General features: G+C 36.5%; 1 non-coding gene across 1 annotated transcript; it reads left to right on the top strand.

Annotated features, from left to right (window-relative positions):
- Window positions 1-3,870: 3,870 nt before the first annotated feature.
- LOC140177395 (small nucleolar RNA R71) lies at window positions 3,871-3,974 on the top strand. Its single transcript, XR_011869244.1, has one exon. It is a non-coding gene; the product is annotated as a small nucleolar RNA R71 (small nucleolar RNA).
- The last annotated feature ends 12,074 nt before the right edge of the window (window positions 3,975-16,048 follow it).

Here is a 16,048-nt window from a genome sequence, read left to right on the forward strand (position 1 = left end):
GGAGGTCAGAATCCAACAGCATCAGCAGTCCTTTTTCAGCCTCTGAATCAGATTTGTGCTCAGGTCCCTCATTTTCTGCTAGAAAATACCTGAAATCACAGAAAAATACACAAACTTATAGTAAAGTCCAGAAATGTGAATTTTGCATAAAAACTAATAAAAACATCCCAAACAGTAGCTAGATCCTACTAAAAACTACCTAAAAATAATGCCAAAAAGCGTATAAATTATCCGCTCATCACAACACGAAGCTTAAATTGTTGCTTGTCCCCAAGCAACTGAAAATCAATTAGGATAAAAAGAAGAGAATATACTATAAATTCCAAAATATCAATGAAACTTAGCTCCAATTAGATGAGCGGGACTAGTAGCTTTTTGCTTCTGAACAATTTTGGCATCTCACTTTTTCCTTTGAAGTTTAGAATGATTGACATCCATAGGAACTCAGAATTCAAATAGTTTTATTGATTCTCCTATTTCAGTATGTTAATTCTTGAACACAGCTACTTTTATGAGTCTTGGCCGTGGCCCTAAGAATTTTGTTTTCCAGTATTACCACCGGATACATAAATGCCACAGACACATAACTGGGTGAACCTTTTCAGATTGTGACTCAGCTTTGCTAAAGTCCCCAATTAGAGGTGTCCAGAGCTCTTAAGCACACTCTTTTTGCTTTGGATCACGACTTTAACCACTCAGTCTCAAGCTTTTCACTTGGACCTTCATGACACAAGCACATGGTTAGGGACAGCTTGATTTAGCCGCTTAGGCCTGGATTTTATTTCCTTGGGCCCTCCTATCCTTTAATGCTCAAAGCCTTGGATCCTTTTTACCCTTGCCTTTTGGTTTAAAGGGCTATTGGCTTTTTCTGCTTGCTTTTTCTTTTTCTTTCTTTTCTTTTTTTTTTCCGCAAGCTTTTTCTTTTTCACTGCTTTTTTTTGCTTCAAGAATCAATTTTATGATTTTTCATATCATCAATAGCATTTCTCCTTTTTCCTTATTCTTTCAAGAGCCAACAATTTTAACATTCATAAACAACAAGATAAAAAATATGCACTGTTCAAGTATTCATTCAGAAAACAAAAAGTATTGCCACCACATCAAAATAATTAAACTAATTTCAAGGATAATTTCAAAACTCATGTATTTCTTGTTCTTTTGTAGTTAGAAACATTTTTCATTTAAGAGAGGTGAAGGATTCATAGAGTTATTCATAGCTTTAAGGCATAGACACTAGACACTAATGATCATGTAGTGAAGACACAAACATAGATAGCATATCAAGCAAAAATTCGAAAAAACAGAAAAAAAAAATAAACAAGGAGATTAAGGAATGAGTCCACCTTTGTGAGGGTGGTGTCTTCCTCCTCTTGAATGACCAATGGTGCTTTTGAGCTCCTCTATGTCTCTTCTTTGACTTTATTACTCTTTTCTCGTGGCTCTTTGATCTACAGTCAAATGCTCTACCACTGGACTATGGACCCTTGAGATGAATCTTTCCATCTTCCATGACTCGGAGGTGGAAGCTTTTACCTTCCCTTTCCTCTTTTTAGATGTTTCTCCGGCCTTAGGTGCCATAAATGGTTATGGAAAAACAAAAAGCAATGCTTTTACCACACCAAACTTAAAATGTTTGCTCGTCCTCGAGCAAAATAAGAAAGAGGGGAGTATAAGGAGTTGAGGTTGGTAGGGATCCTGTGGGGTCCACAGATCCTGTGGGGCCAAGGATTTTTCATCCCTGCTCCAATTGGGCGTTCAAAACGCCTTAGGAGTGCAATCCTGGCATTTAAACGCCAGATTGCTGCCTTGTTTTGGCGTTTAAACGCCAGCTTTCCTTCCTGTTCTGGCATTTAAACGCCAGCTTTCCTTCCTGTTCTGGCATTTAAACGCCAGCTTTCCTTCCTGTTCTAGCATTTAAACGCCAGCTTCCTGCCCTGTTCTGGCATTTAAACGCCCAGAAAGGTGCCAGGATGGGTGTTTAAATGCCCATTTTGCTACCCTTACTGGCGTTTAAACGCCAGTAAGTTCTTCCTCCAGGGTGTGCTGTTTTCGACTTCTGCTTTATTTTTATGAGTGTCTTTGTGATTTCACATGATCATCTACCTAAAAGAAAACAAAAATTACATAGATAAAATAAAGTTAGATAAAATAAAATTGGTTGCCTCCCAATAAGCGCTTCTTTAATGTCAATAGCTTGACAGTGAGCTCTCATGGAGCCTCACAGATGATCAGAGCATGGTTGAGATTTCTCAACACCAAACTTAGAGTTTGGCTGTGGCCTCCCAACACCAAACTTAGAGTTTGAATGTGGGGGCTCAGTATGACTCTGTATGGAGAAAAGCTTGTCATGCTCACTCTTCATGGTTACAGAGGGAGAACCTTGAGTCCTTACTACAAGGCATTCGTCCTTTACATAAAGGATCATCTCTCCTCTGTCAACATCAATCACAGCTTTTGCTGTGGTTAGGAAGGGTCTTCCAAGGATGATGGATTCATCCTTATCCTTCACAGTGTCCAGGATTATGAAATCAGCAGGGATGTAAAGGCCTCCAACCTTTATCAACATGTCCTCTACTAATCTATAAGGCTTTTTTGTAGAGCTGTAGACCATCTCTATTGAGAATTTTGTAGCCTGTACCTCAAAGATTCCCAGTTTCTCCATTACAGAGAGTGGGATCATGTTTATCCCTGACCCTAGGTCACACAGAGCTTTTTCAAAGATCATGGTGCCGATATAAGAATTTACCAGGATCCTGTCTCTGTTGAGGTAGAGTTTGCTGAACCAATGCATTCTCTTCATTGGTGAGCAAGGGAAGTTCATCTTCCCAAGTCTCATTACCAAACAATTTGGCATTCAGCTTCATGATTGCTCCTAAGTACTGGGCAACTTGCCCTTCAACAATATCTTCATCTTTCTCAGAAGATGAATAATCATCAGAGCTCATGAATGGTAAAAAGAAGTCCAATGGAATCTCTATGGTCTCTGTATGAGCCTCAGATTCCTTTGGTTCCTCATTAGGGTACTCCTTACTGAATGGTAGACGTTCCTTGAGGTATTCCTCATTGGAATTTTTGTCCTCCTCCTCCTTCTCAGGTTTGGCCATTTTGATTACTTCAATGGCCTTGCACTCTCCTTTTGGATTTTCTTCTGTATTGCTTGGGAGAGTGCTGGGAGGAGTTTCAGTGACCCTTTTACTCAGCTGGCCCACTTGTGCCTCCAAGTTTCTAATGAAGGACCTTGTTTCAGACATGAAACTGAGAGTGGCCTTAGATAGATCAGAGACTAAGTTTGCTAAGCTAGAAGGGTTCAGCTCAGAATGCTCTGTCTGTTGCTGAGATGATGATGGAAAAGGTTTGCTATTGCTAAACATGTTTCTTCCACCATTGTTATTATTGAAGCCTTGTTTCTGTGGGTCCTTCCATGAAAAGTTTGGGTGATTTCTCCATGAAGGATTATAAGTGTTGCCAAAGGCTTCACCCATGTAATTTACCTCTGCCATTGCAGGGTTCTCAGGATCATAGACTTCTTCTTCAGAAGTTGCTTCTTTAGTACTGTTGGATGCATGTTGCAATCCATTCAGACTCTGAGATATCATATTGACTTGTTGAGTCAATACTTTGTTCTGAGCCAGTATGGCATTCAGAGCATCAATTTCAAGAACTCCTCTCTTCTGGGGCGTCCCATTATTTACAGGATTCCTCTCAGAGGTGTACATGAATTGGTTATTTGCAACCATCTCAATGAGTTCTTGAGCTTCTGCAGGCGTTTTCTTTAGGTGAATGGATCCACCTGCAGAATGGTCCAGTGACATCTTAGAAAACTCAGATAGACCATCATAGAATATATCTAAGGTGGTCCACTCTGAGAGCATGTCAGAAGGACACTTTTTGGTCAGCTGCTTGTATCTTTCCCAAGCTTCATAGAGGGATTCACCATCTTTTTGTCTGAAGGTCTGAACATCCACTCTAAGCTTGCTCAGCTTTTGAAGAGGAAAGAACTTGGCCAAGATGGCCGTGACCAGCTTATCCCAAGAGTCCAGGCTATCTTTAGATTGTGAGTCCAACCATGTTCTAGCTCTGTCTCTTACAACAAAAGGGAAAAACATAAGCCTGTAGACTTCAGGATCTGCTCCATTAGTCTTAATAGTGTCACAGATCTGCAAGAACTCAGTTAAAAACTGATAAGGATCTTCTGATGGAAGTCTATGAAACTTACAGTTCTGTTGCATTAGAGAAACTAATTGAGGCTTTAGCTCAAAATTGTTTGCTCCAATGGCAGGGATTGAGATGCTTCTTCCATGGAAGTTGGATTTAGGTGCAGTAAAGTCACCAAGCATCTTCCTTACATTGTTATTGGGTTCGGCCATAGTTGTTTCTTGGGCTGCCTCTTTTTCAAAAATTTCAGTGAGGTCCTCCTCAGAGTTTTGTGCTTTAGCTGCTCTTAGCTTTCTCTTCAGAGTCCTTTCAGGTTCAGGATCAGCTTCAACAATTATGCCTTTATCCTTGTTCCTGCTCAAGAGAAGAAAACAAAGAAAATATGGAATCCTCTATGTCACAGGATAGAGATTCCTTGAGGTGTCAGAGGAAAATAAGAATAGAAGGATGAAGGAGAATAAGAATTCGAACACTCAAGGAGAGATGGGGTTCGAATTGATAATGGAGGAGGAATGTTAGTGTTCAATTTAAAAAATGAGAAAAAGGGGGGAAATTTTTCGAAAATTAAAATTAAAATTTGAAAAAGTAGTTAATAATTTTTGAAAACTAGAGAGAGAAAAATAGTTAGGTGGTTTTAAAAAAGATAAGAAATAATAAATGTGGAAAGATAAGAGGTTAGAAAAAGATTTTGAAATCAAATTTTGAAAAGATATAATTTGAAAAAGATATGATTGATGTGAAAAGATATGGAAAAGATAAGATTTTGAAAAATTTTTAAAAATTATGAAGATTTTGAAAAAGATTTGATTTGAAAACAATTTCCTCCCCTAGTGCTTTCTGGCGTTAAACGCCCAGGAGCTGCACGTTTTGGGCATTTAATGCCCACTTGATGCATGTTTTGGGCGTTTAAACGCCCAGCCAGGTATCATGGCTGGCGTTTAAACGCCAGTTTTCCTTCCTTATTGGGCGTTTAAACGCACAACCAGGTACCCTGGTTGGGCGTTTAAACGCCAGTTTTTCTTCCTCATTGGGCGTTTAAACACCCAACCAGGTACCCTAGTTGGCGTTTAAACGCCAAGTTTCCTTCTTCACGGGGCGTTTTGAATGTCCAGCTTTTTCTCTGTAAATCTTCTGCTTTTTGTTCTTGAAACCTCATTTTGCTATATTCTTTATTCAAGAAGATGTATTTTCAATTTTGAAAAACAGCAAAATGAGTCAAAATATATAATTCTTGGATCAAACACAAGATATATGCAAGAACAGTATGAATGTCAAGATGAACACCAAGAACAATCATAAAGATTATGATGAACATCAAGAACTTAGTTTTCAATAAAAGAAAACATGGAAGACACCAAACTTAGAATTTTCTCATGTTTGGTCCATATGCTTTGCAAGAATGCACATGTAAAACATTATGCAATGCAAAACAAGGAATCATGAAGATCAAACAAGGCAATTCATCAAGAACAGCTTGAAGATCATCAAGAACATTATGCATGTTCTTCGAAAATTGCAAGATAATTAAATTCATGCAATTAACACCAAACTTAAAATTTGGCACTAGATTCAAACAAGAATCATGAAATATTTATTTTTTTGGATTTTTATAATTTTATGATTTTTTTTCGAAATTAAAGAAAAACAAAATAAAATAAAATTACCCAATCTGAGCAACAAGATGAACCGTTAGTTGTCCAAACTCGAACAATCCCCGGCAACGGCGCCAAAAACTTGGTGGGTGAAATTGTGATCATCAACAATGGCTCCAAAGACTTGGTGCTCTCAAACGTGAATCACACTTTGTCACAACTTCGCTCAACTAACCAGCAAGTGCACTGGGTCGTCCAAGTAATACCTTACGTGAGTAAGGGTCGATCCCACGGAGATTGTTGGTATGAAGCAAGCTATGGTCACCTTGTAAATCTCAGTCACGCAGATTCAAAGTGGTTATGGGTTTTCGAAAATATAAAGATAAATAAAACATAAAATAAAGATAGAAGAACTTATGTAATTCATTGGTGAGAATTTCAGATAAGTGTATGGAGATGCTGTGTTCCTTTTGAATCTCTGCTTTCCTACTGTCTTCATCCAATCATTCCTACTCATTTCCATGGCAAGCTGTTATGTTGGGTTTCACCGGCGTCAATGGCTACCTCCCGTCCTCTCAGTGAAAATGGTCCAACTACGGGTTACGTAGGGCTAATCATCTGTCGGTTCTCAATTGTGTTGGAATAGGATCCAGTGATCCTTTTGCATCTGTCACTACGCCCAGCACTCATGAGTTTGAAGCTCGTCACAGTCATTCAATCCCTGAATCCTACTCGGAATACCACAGACAGGATTTAGACTTCCCGGATTCTTAAGAATGCTGCCAATGGATTCTAGCTTATACCATGAAGACTCTGATCTCAAAGAGTTGACGGCTCTATTGTCAGGAGAGGCAATCAACACGCATAAGCCAGGAATCTAAGAGATAAATGCTCCATCTTAGGTAGAACGGAAGTGGTTGTCAGGCACACGTTCATAGGTGAGAATGATGATGAGTGTTACGGATCATCACATTCATCAGGTTGAAGTGCGAGTGAATATCTTAGAACAAGAATAAGTTTGAGTTGAATAGAAACTAGTAGTAATTGTATTAAAACTCGAGGTACAGCAGAGCTCCACACCCTTAATCTATGGTGTGTAGAAACTCCACCGTTGAAAATACATAAGAACAAGGTCCAGGCATGGCCGTGAGGCCAGCCTCCAAAACGTGATCAAAGGATCAACAAATAATCCAAAGATACGGTCTAAGGACTAAACGTCCAAAGATCCCCGCCTAAAAGACTCCGTATACATTAGTAAAAAGTCTTATTTATACTGAGACTAGCTACTAAGGTTTATAGAAATAGATGATTGATACAGAAATCCACTTTCGGGGCCCACTTGGTGTGTGTTGGGCTGAGCATTGAGCTTTTACTCGAGCAGAGGCTCCTTAGAGTTGAAACGCCAGCTTTTATGCCAGTTCTGGCATTTTGACTTCAGAATAGGGCAGAGAATGGGCGTTTTGACGCCATTTTACGTCATCAAAACCCGCACAAAGTATAGACTATTATATATTTCTGGAAAGCCCTGGATGTCTACTTTCCAACGCAATTGAGAGCGCACCATTTGGAGTTCTGTAGCTCCAGAAAATCTATTTCGAGTGCAGGGAGGTCAGAATCCAACAGCATCAGCAGTCCTTTTTCAGCCTCTGAATCAGATTTGTGCTCAGGTCCCTCAATTTTAGCTAGAAAATACCTGAAATCACAGAAAAACACACAAACTCATAGTAAAGTCCAGAAATATGAATTTTGCATAAAATCTAATAAAAACATCCCAAAAAGTAGCTAGATCCTACTAAAAACTACCTAAAAACAATGCCAAAAAGCGTATAAATTATCCGCTCATCAATCCTCTAGCAGAGCTGTCCAATGACATCTTGGACAGTTCAGACAGACCATCATAAAATATGCATATGATGCTCCATTCTGAAAGCATGTCAGAAGGACACCTTCTGATCAATTGCTTGTATCTTTCTAAAGCTTCATAGAGGGATTCACCTTCCTTCTGTCTGAAGGTTTGGACTTCCACTCTAAGCTTGCTCATCTTTTGAGGTGGAAAGAATTTAGCCAGAAAATCACTGACCAACTTTTCCCAAGAGTTCAGGCTTTTCTTAGGTTGTGAGTCCAACCATATCCTAGCTCTGTCTCTTACAGCAAAGGGGAAGAGCAGTAGCCTGTAGACCTCGGGATCAACTCCATTGGTCTTAATAGTGTCACAGATTTGCAAGAATTCAGCCAAAAACTGATGAGGATCTTCCAATGAAAGTCCATGAAACTTGCAATTCTGTTGCATCAGAGAAACTAATTGAGGCTTAAGCTCAAAATTGTTTGCTCCAATGGCAGGAATAGAGATGCTTCTCCCATAGAAGTCGGGAGTTAGTGCAGTAAAGTCACCAAGCACCTTCCTTGCATTGTTGTTGTTGGGTTCGGCCATGACTGTTTTGTCTGCTTCCTTTTCGAAAATTTCTGTCAGGTCCTCTTTAGAGTATTGTGCTTTAGCTGCTCTTAGCTTTCTCTTCAAGGTCCTTTCAGGTTAATGATCAGCTTCAACAAGAATGCCTTTGTCCTTGTTCCTGCTCATATGAGAGAGAAGAAAATAAAAAAAGTATGAAATCCTCTATATCACAGTATAGAGATTCCTTGATGTGTCAGAGGAAAAGAAGAACAGAAGGATGAGGTAGATAGAGAAGAATTCGAACATATAAGGAGAGTAGAGAGTTCGAATTATTAAGAGAGGAGAAGTGTTAGTGATTAAATAGAAAGAGATGAGAGAGAGAGGGAATCTTCAAAAAATTTTTAAAATAAAATAAACTAGAGTTCAAAACAATTATTTAATTAGAAAGAATTTTGAAAAATGGTTAATGGTTTTCAAAAATTGAAAGTGAGAAAGTGGTTGGGTGGTTTTGAAAAAGATAAGAAATAATAAATTTTGAAAAGATAAGAAGTTAGAAAAAGATTTTAAAATCAAAGGGTTTTAAAAAGATATGATTGAAAAAGATTTAATTAGAAAAAGATATGATTGAAAAACAAAATTAAAAAGATTTGATTTTTAAAATTGATGACTTGACTAACAAGAAACTAAAAGATATGATTCTAAAATTTCAAAGATTGAACCTTTCTTAACAAGAAAGTAACAAACTTGAAATTTTTGAATCAAAACATTAATTGTTAGCAAGGGTTTCAAAAATATTAAAAGAAAATTGAAAAAGATTTGATTTTAAAAAGGATATGATTAAAAAGATAAGATTTGAAAAAGATTTGATTTTGAAAAGTTATGAGAATTTGAAAAAGATTTGAATTGAAAACAAGCTTACCTCCCTTGTGTCTTCCTGGCGTTAAATGCCCAGAATGGTATCAATTCTAGCGTTTAACGCCCAAATCACTACCTTTTTGGGTGTTTAACGCCCAGCCAGGTACCCTGGCTGGCATTTAAATGCCAGAAATCCTTCCTCACTGGACGTTTTGAACGCCCAGTTTTTTCTCTGTAATTCCTCTACTGTATGTTCTGAATCTTCAATTCTCTATATTATTGACTTGAAAAGATATTTTTTTTATTTTTTTTGAATTTTTAATGATGAGAGAGAAAAATAACAAAATGACTCAAAACAGAAAAATTTAAGATATAAACTAATAATGCATGCAAGAACACTTTGAATGTTAAGATGAACACCAAGAACACTTTGAAGATCATGATGAACATCAAGAACACATTTTTGAAAATTTTTAAGAAAAGATAGACATGCAAGACACCAAACTTAAAAATTTTTATACTAGAGACACTAACAATTTGAAAATGCATATGAAAAACAACAAAAGACGCAAAACAAGAGAATTTAAAGATCAGAACAAAGAAAATCATCAAGAACAACTTGAAGATCAATAAATAACACAATGCATAAAATTTCGAAAAAAATGCAAGAAAAAAAAAAGAAAAACATGCAATTCACACCAAACTTAAAACTTGACACTAGACTCAAACAAGAAACACAAAATATTTTTTTTAGTTTTATGATTTTTATAAATTTTTTTTTGTATTTTTTGAAAGTATTTTGGAAAAAAGAAAATAAGGAAATCAAAATTCTTAATGAGAATTCCAGGAATCATGCAATGTTAGTCTAAAGCTCCGGTCCAGAGATTAGACATGGCTTACTAGCCAGCCAAGCTTTAAGTGAAAGCTTCGGTCCAAAACACTAGACATGGCCAATGGCCAGCCAAGCTTTAGCAGATCATTACATTCAACAGCAAGATTGATAGAAATCAACAAGCTCTTGTGATGATAAATTGAAGCCTCGGTCCAAAAGATTAGACATGGCTTAACAGCCAACCAGACTTCACATATCATCTGAAACTCTAGAATTCATTCTTAAAAATTCTGAAGAACAGAATAAAATTTTTTGAAATTTTTGATTCTTTTTTAAAATAAAAAAATAAAAGAAGGTTTAATCATAAAATAAAATTACCCAATCTAAGCAACAAGATGAACCGTCAGTTGTCCAAACTCGAACAATCCCCGGCAACGGCGCCAAAAACTTGGTGCACGGAATTATTGTTCGCTCCCTCGTGGGCAATGGCCAAAGACTTGGTCGCATTAAATTGTTATTCACAATCCCGATACAACTAACCAGCAAGTGCACTGGGTCATCCAAGTAATACCTTACGTGAGTAAGGGTCGATCCCACGGAGATTGTCGGCTTAAAGCAAGCTATGGTCATCTTGTAAATCTCAGTTAGGCGGATTCAAATGGTTATGGGGTTTTGATAACTAAAAGATAAATAAAACATAAAATAAGATAGAGATACTTATGTAATTCATTGGAGGGAGTTTCAGATAAGCGTATGGAGATGCTTTGTTCCTCCTGAACTTCTGCTTTCCTATTGTCTTCATCCAATCTTTCATACTCCTTTCCATGGCAAGCTGTATGTTGGGGGATCACCGTTGTCAATGGCTACCGTCCGTCCTCTCAGTGAAAATGGTCCGGCTACGGGTTACGTAGGGCTAATCATCTGTCGGTTTTCACTCATGTCAGAATAGTATACAATTATTCTTTTGCACACTGTCACTGCGCCCAACACTCGCGAGTTTGAAGCTCGTCACAGTCATCCCATTCCGGATCCTACTCGGAATACCACAGACAAGGTTTAGACTTTCCAGATCTCAAGAATGCTGTCAAATGATTCTAGTTTATACCACGAAGACTCTGATCTCACAAAATGGAATGCTCTATTGTCAGGAGAGGCAATCATGCGTCGTGAACCAGGAGGCCAAGAGATATGCATTCAAGCTTGTTTTCTGGTAGAACGGAAGTGGTTGTCAGGCACGCGTTCATAAGTGAGAATGGTGATGAGTGTCACTTGATCATCACATTCATCATGTTGAAGTGCGAATGGATATCTTAGAACAAGAATAAGCATGAATTGAATAGAAAAACAATAGTACTTTGCATTTATTCATGAGGAACAGCAGAGCTCCACACCTTAATCTATGGTGTGTAGAAACTCCACCGTTGAAAATACATAAGTGATGAAGGTCCAGGCATGGCCGAATGGCCAGCCTCTAATACTAGAGGATAAAATGATCCTCGGATGAAAATACAATAGTAAAAAGTTCTATTTATAATGAACAAGTAACCTAGGGTTTACAGAAATAAGTAAATGATGCAGAAATCCACTTCTGGGCCCACTTGGTGTGTGCTTGGGCTGAACATTGAAGCTTACACGTGCATAAGCTTTTCCTGGAGTTAAACGCCAGCTCTGGTGCCAGTTTGGGCGTTTAACTCCAGCTTTTATGCCAGTTCTGGCGTTTAACGCCAGAAAAGGGTAGAAAGTTGGCGTTTAAACGCCAGTTTGCGTTATCAAAACTCGGACAAAGTGTGGACGATTATATATTGCTGGAAAGCCCAAGATGTCTACTTTCCAACGCAATTGAGAGCGCGCCAATTGGGTATCTTTAGCTCCATAAAATCCATTTCGAGTGCAGGGAGGTTAAAATCCAACAGCATCTGCAGTTCTTTTTCAGCCTCTAAATCAGATTTTTGCTCAGGTCCCTCAATTTCAGCCAGAAAATACCTGAAATCACAGAAAAATACACAAATTCATAGTAAAGTCCAGAAATGTGAATTTTGCATAAAAACTAATAAAAATATAATAAAAACTAATCAAAACATACTAAAAACTACTTAAAAATAATGCTAAAAAGCGTATAAATTATCTGCTCATCAATGTGCCATTATGCTCTAGGGTTTACTTGGGTTTATGCTATGTATATATTTTACTTTTTGGTTATGTATTTAATTCTGATTCTTTTTATATAATTGTGATTACCTTCATAGGCCCAAATATCAACACAACAAGCTGCCAAAGCTCCTAAGAGAGGGAGGAAGGCTTCATCCTCACAACTCCCTGGTCAAATAGTTCAAAAAGGGAAGTAGAGGAAGACTTCATCCTCACAACCCAACCCTCCAGCAACTCAACCCAAAAAACCAGCTTCTAAACCCAAGAAATCAGCAGCTCAACCCAAGAATGCAACAACTCAGTCCAATAACCAATTCTAGTCCAATCCTAAAACACCTTCAGCCTAACCGTTGGCCAAGAACAAACGTACAGTAGCAATAACCTCCTCCAATAAGAAATAGTCACTGAGTCAACTAACTAAGAGAAAGAGACATTTTTCTGTCATCCAAACTGGTGCACCACATGTTCTTCTACAGAAGTTCAAGCTAATGGCAAAATTACCTTCTAGTAAATGGAAAAATCTTTAGATATTGCTCGTTATGTTTGTTTTGTTATCAATGTGTTACTTAGTTGGAAACAATGTTTTATGCAACATTCCAGATACTGTTACTTGGTTTTAGGTATTTCAACACACTATCTTGAATTGTGTTTTTTGTTTAAGTGGCATGACATCCACTGTAAGCTATGGTTTCAATTTAGACTTGTATAATCCATGGGTTAAATTGTGAAAGTTTTAACTTGTCTTTAATTAAAATTGGCCATTAGGTCATTACTAGATTTACAAATCTCATTCCTACATATTGCTATACTAAGCTTCTGATTTAAGCTTCGCAATATTATTATTATTATTATTATTATTATTATTATTATTATTATTATTATTATTATTATTATTATTATTATTATTATTATTATTTAATGAATATTTTATGAATTAAAAAAATTATTTATTTATTTTTACCAACTTATAAATTTTATTTCTATTGTGTTATTGTTGATTTTTCAACATACTATTGAGATTCGTTATGCTGTTGTTTGTTATTTAAAATTTGATGTTGAAATTTGTTATGTATGTTTAATTTTGTAATTTACAAAGACACAAATCCGATTCCATCCAAACCGCACCTCAAGTAAAATTAGTATTCGAATCAAATGAGTGTTTGACTTAAAACCGATCCAAACTGCACGAACACCCATACCATCGGCATCGTCTCTCCCTCCCCTCTTCTCTCTTTCCTTCCTCTTCTTCCCTATCTTTTCTTTCAGTCTCTGCTCTCTCTTTCTTTATTTCTTTCGTTTTCAATGTGTGGGATGACCGAATGGGATTTTTATTCTAATTTTAATTTTTTTTATTAATAAGGATATTTTAGTAATTTTGTTTATTTCAATTTCTATATTTATCTTCAACTAAACAGGATACTAACATATAACTCATTCTTATATACTTTCCACTAAATATAATACAGAGACTTTATCTTTGAGCGAAAAGTGTGCCAATAGTCAGACCATGGATTAAACACCAACTACTTCAAGATAAAAAACACCAACTATTTTTTTTTTTTTGGTGACTTAAACACCAACTATTTGTAACATAAGAGAAAATATTACGATGTAAACTCTGTTAAACTCTAAAGTGGTCATTAAAATTGGCAGCTTGCACAAAAAAAAAATCACCGAAATTTTAATTGCACTAACAAATCTCCAAGATTAAAAAAATTACACCACGTGATTCCTATCCCTTCTCTGTCGAGTTACACATCATATCTTGAGTAACTTGACTTAGACAAAATGACGTTACTTTAGTTTTGACGATAAATATTTGTTGAAATGATAATAATACAATTTTTTTAATCTTAAAGATATTTATAATGTATTTAAAATCTCAAAAACTTTTCCGGTGCAAATGAACAATCTCAAAAACTACTTTGGACTTAATCCAAATGCTACATTGCAAACGTCGATAGGGTGAAAAAGGAGAAAGATTTATTGCACAATCAACTTACGTCTACCTTTTTCTTTTCTTTTTTTTATGGGATTTGATAATGAGATATTGTCGTGTCGGTTTAGATTTTCTTCTTATAGAAAGAATTACTTCGTTGTAAGCATAGCTCCAAACCAACAAACAATTCTCACATAAAAAATTTAGGTTGTCACAATTAACAAACCCCAAATAAGAATTAACCGGAGTATTTAGACCCCGGGTCGTCTCACGAGGAATTGCAATGAAGTGAATGATTATTGGCTATGAAGATACAAGGGGGTGTTTGATTTGTAAGAAGGGATAAGAAATTAAATGGGCAAGAAAAGTAAATCAAGCAAGTCACTAAAGGAAGCAACTAATAAAGAGAGACATTCATGGCAAGAATTGAGATCATAGGCTTTCTATCCTAGTCATACAATGATTAATTCATCTTTTCTAGTCAACTCCAACAAATGGAAGAAGGTATCATGTTATCTTCACATAGGGAGAATGTCAAATAAAACTAATCAATCATATCACAATAATAACAAGAATCTATCTCATTTCGTCATCTCCAATATTGGAAGAAGGTATCACATTATCTTCCATAAGAGAAAGTCAAACAAGACTAGTTAACCTCAATCCAAATGTATAGCAAAAGATTAGAGTCAATGGAATTCATATTAATTAACAACTCTAGATCACCAACATTAGTTGGGTATTCATGACTCAAGATTGCCTAATTATTCTTTCCAAGCCAAGAATGCTCAAAGTCTACTCTAAAGCCCAACCAAGCATTTTGTCAAACACTTGATGGGTACAAATGGAAAGCATGGTAAAAGTGCAAGAATAATAAATCTACCAACTATCAATTGCAAGAAAAGTAAATTCACAACTCAAATCAACAATTAAAAGAACATCAAACATAAATTTCATAAAAGAGATCCAAATCCATCAAGAGTTCATCATCACAAAAGAGAACAAAAGGGAAATTAACATTACAAATCATGAGAATGAAAGAGTAGAAGCATGAAATTGTAAAGAGAACAAGATGAAAACATGTAATCATGCCTAGATCTAAGATGGATTAACCTAACCTAATTCTAGAGAGAAGAGGGAGCTTCTCTCTCTAGATACTAACCTACATGATGCTAAGCTACCAAACAATTGCTCCCCCCTTGTCCAAGCTTAAATTCTGCATGAAATAGCATCAAAAATGAGTTGAGTTGGGCCCAAAATGCTTCAGAAATCGCTGGGGGCAATTTCACTTTAGTGGGCCACGAGCAGCATCGGCAGGCACGCGTACATGACGCGTGCGCGCCCCTTAAAATGAAGCAACATATGACAAATTTTATATTATTTCGAAGCCCCGGATGTTAGCTTTCCAACGCAACTGGAACTGCCTCATTTGGACCTCTGTAGCTCAAGTTATGGTCGTTTGAGTGCGAAGAGGTCAGGCTTGACAGCTTTACGATTCCTTCATTTCTTCATGAGTTCTCCCACTTTGCATACTTTTCTCCTCACTTCTTCTATCCAATACTTGCCTTATGAACCTGAAATCACTCAACAAATACATCAAGGTATCGAATGGAATTAAAGTGAGTTAAATTTAGCTATTTTAGGGCCTAAAAAGCATGTTTTCACATTTAAGCACAAATCAAGGGAGAATTGCAAAACCATGCTATTTCATTGAATAAATGTGAGAAAAGGTGATAAAATCCCCCAAAATAAGTACAAGATAAACCACAATATTGGAGTTTATCAGGATTATATGCCGCTTGCTATTATTCTATTGCTTCTGCTATTACTTTCAGATTAAATACTACATGATGGTATTCATAACAATATAAAACATCTATTAGCAAAGAGAATACACAATTCAAATTATTAAAATTTATAACACGAAGGGTTAACAAATGTCAATATCCAATGGAATGCACGGAGGCTCAGACAAATTGAGTAGGCTGGGAGAAAAATCTAAGCATAAATTTAAAATGAGGTTGACCGATACAATCAATCATAGCTATCACTTACATACTCATTTTAAGTAGTTTGTACTACTCTTAACAGAATGAAACCAATCCTAACATACATATTTAGGAGAATAATTCTCA

This window comes from Arachis hypogaea, chromosome 12 (assembly GCF_003086295.3).
Source record: "Arachis hypogaea cultivar Tifrunner chromosome 12, arahy.Tifrunner.gnm2.J5K5, whole genome shotgun sequence".
Classification (NCBI taxonomy): domain Eukaryota; kingdom Viridiplantae; phylum Streptophyta; class Magnoliopsida; order Fabales; family Fabaceae; genus Arachis; species Arachis hypogaea.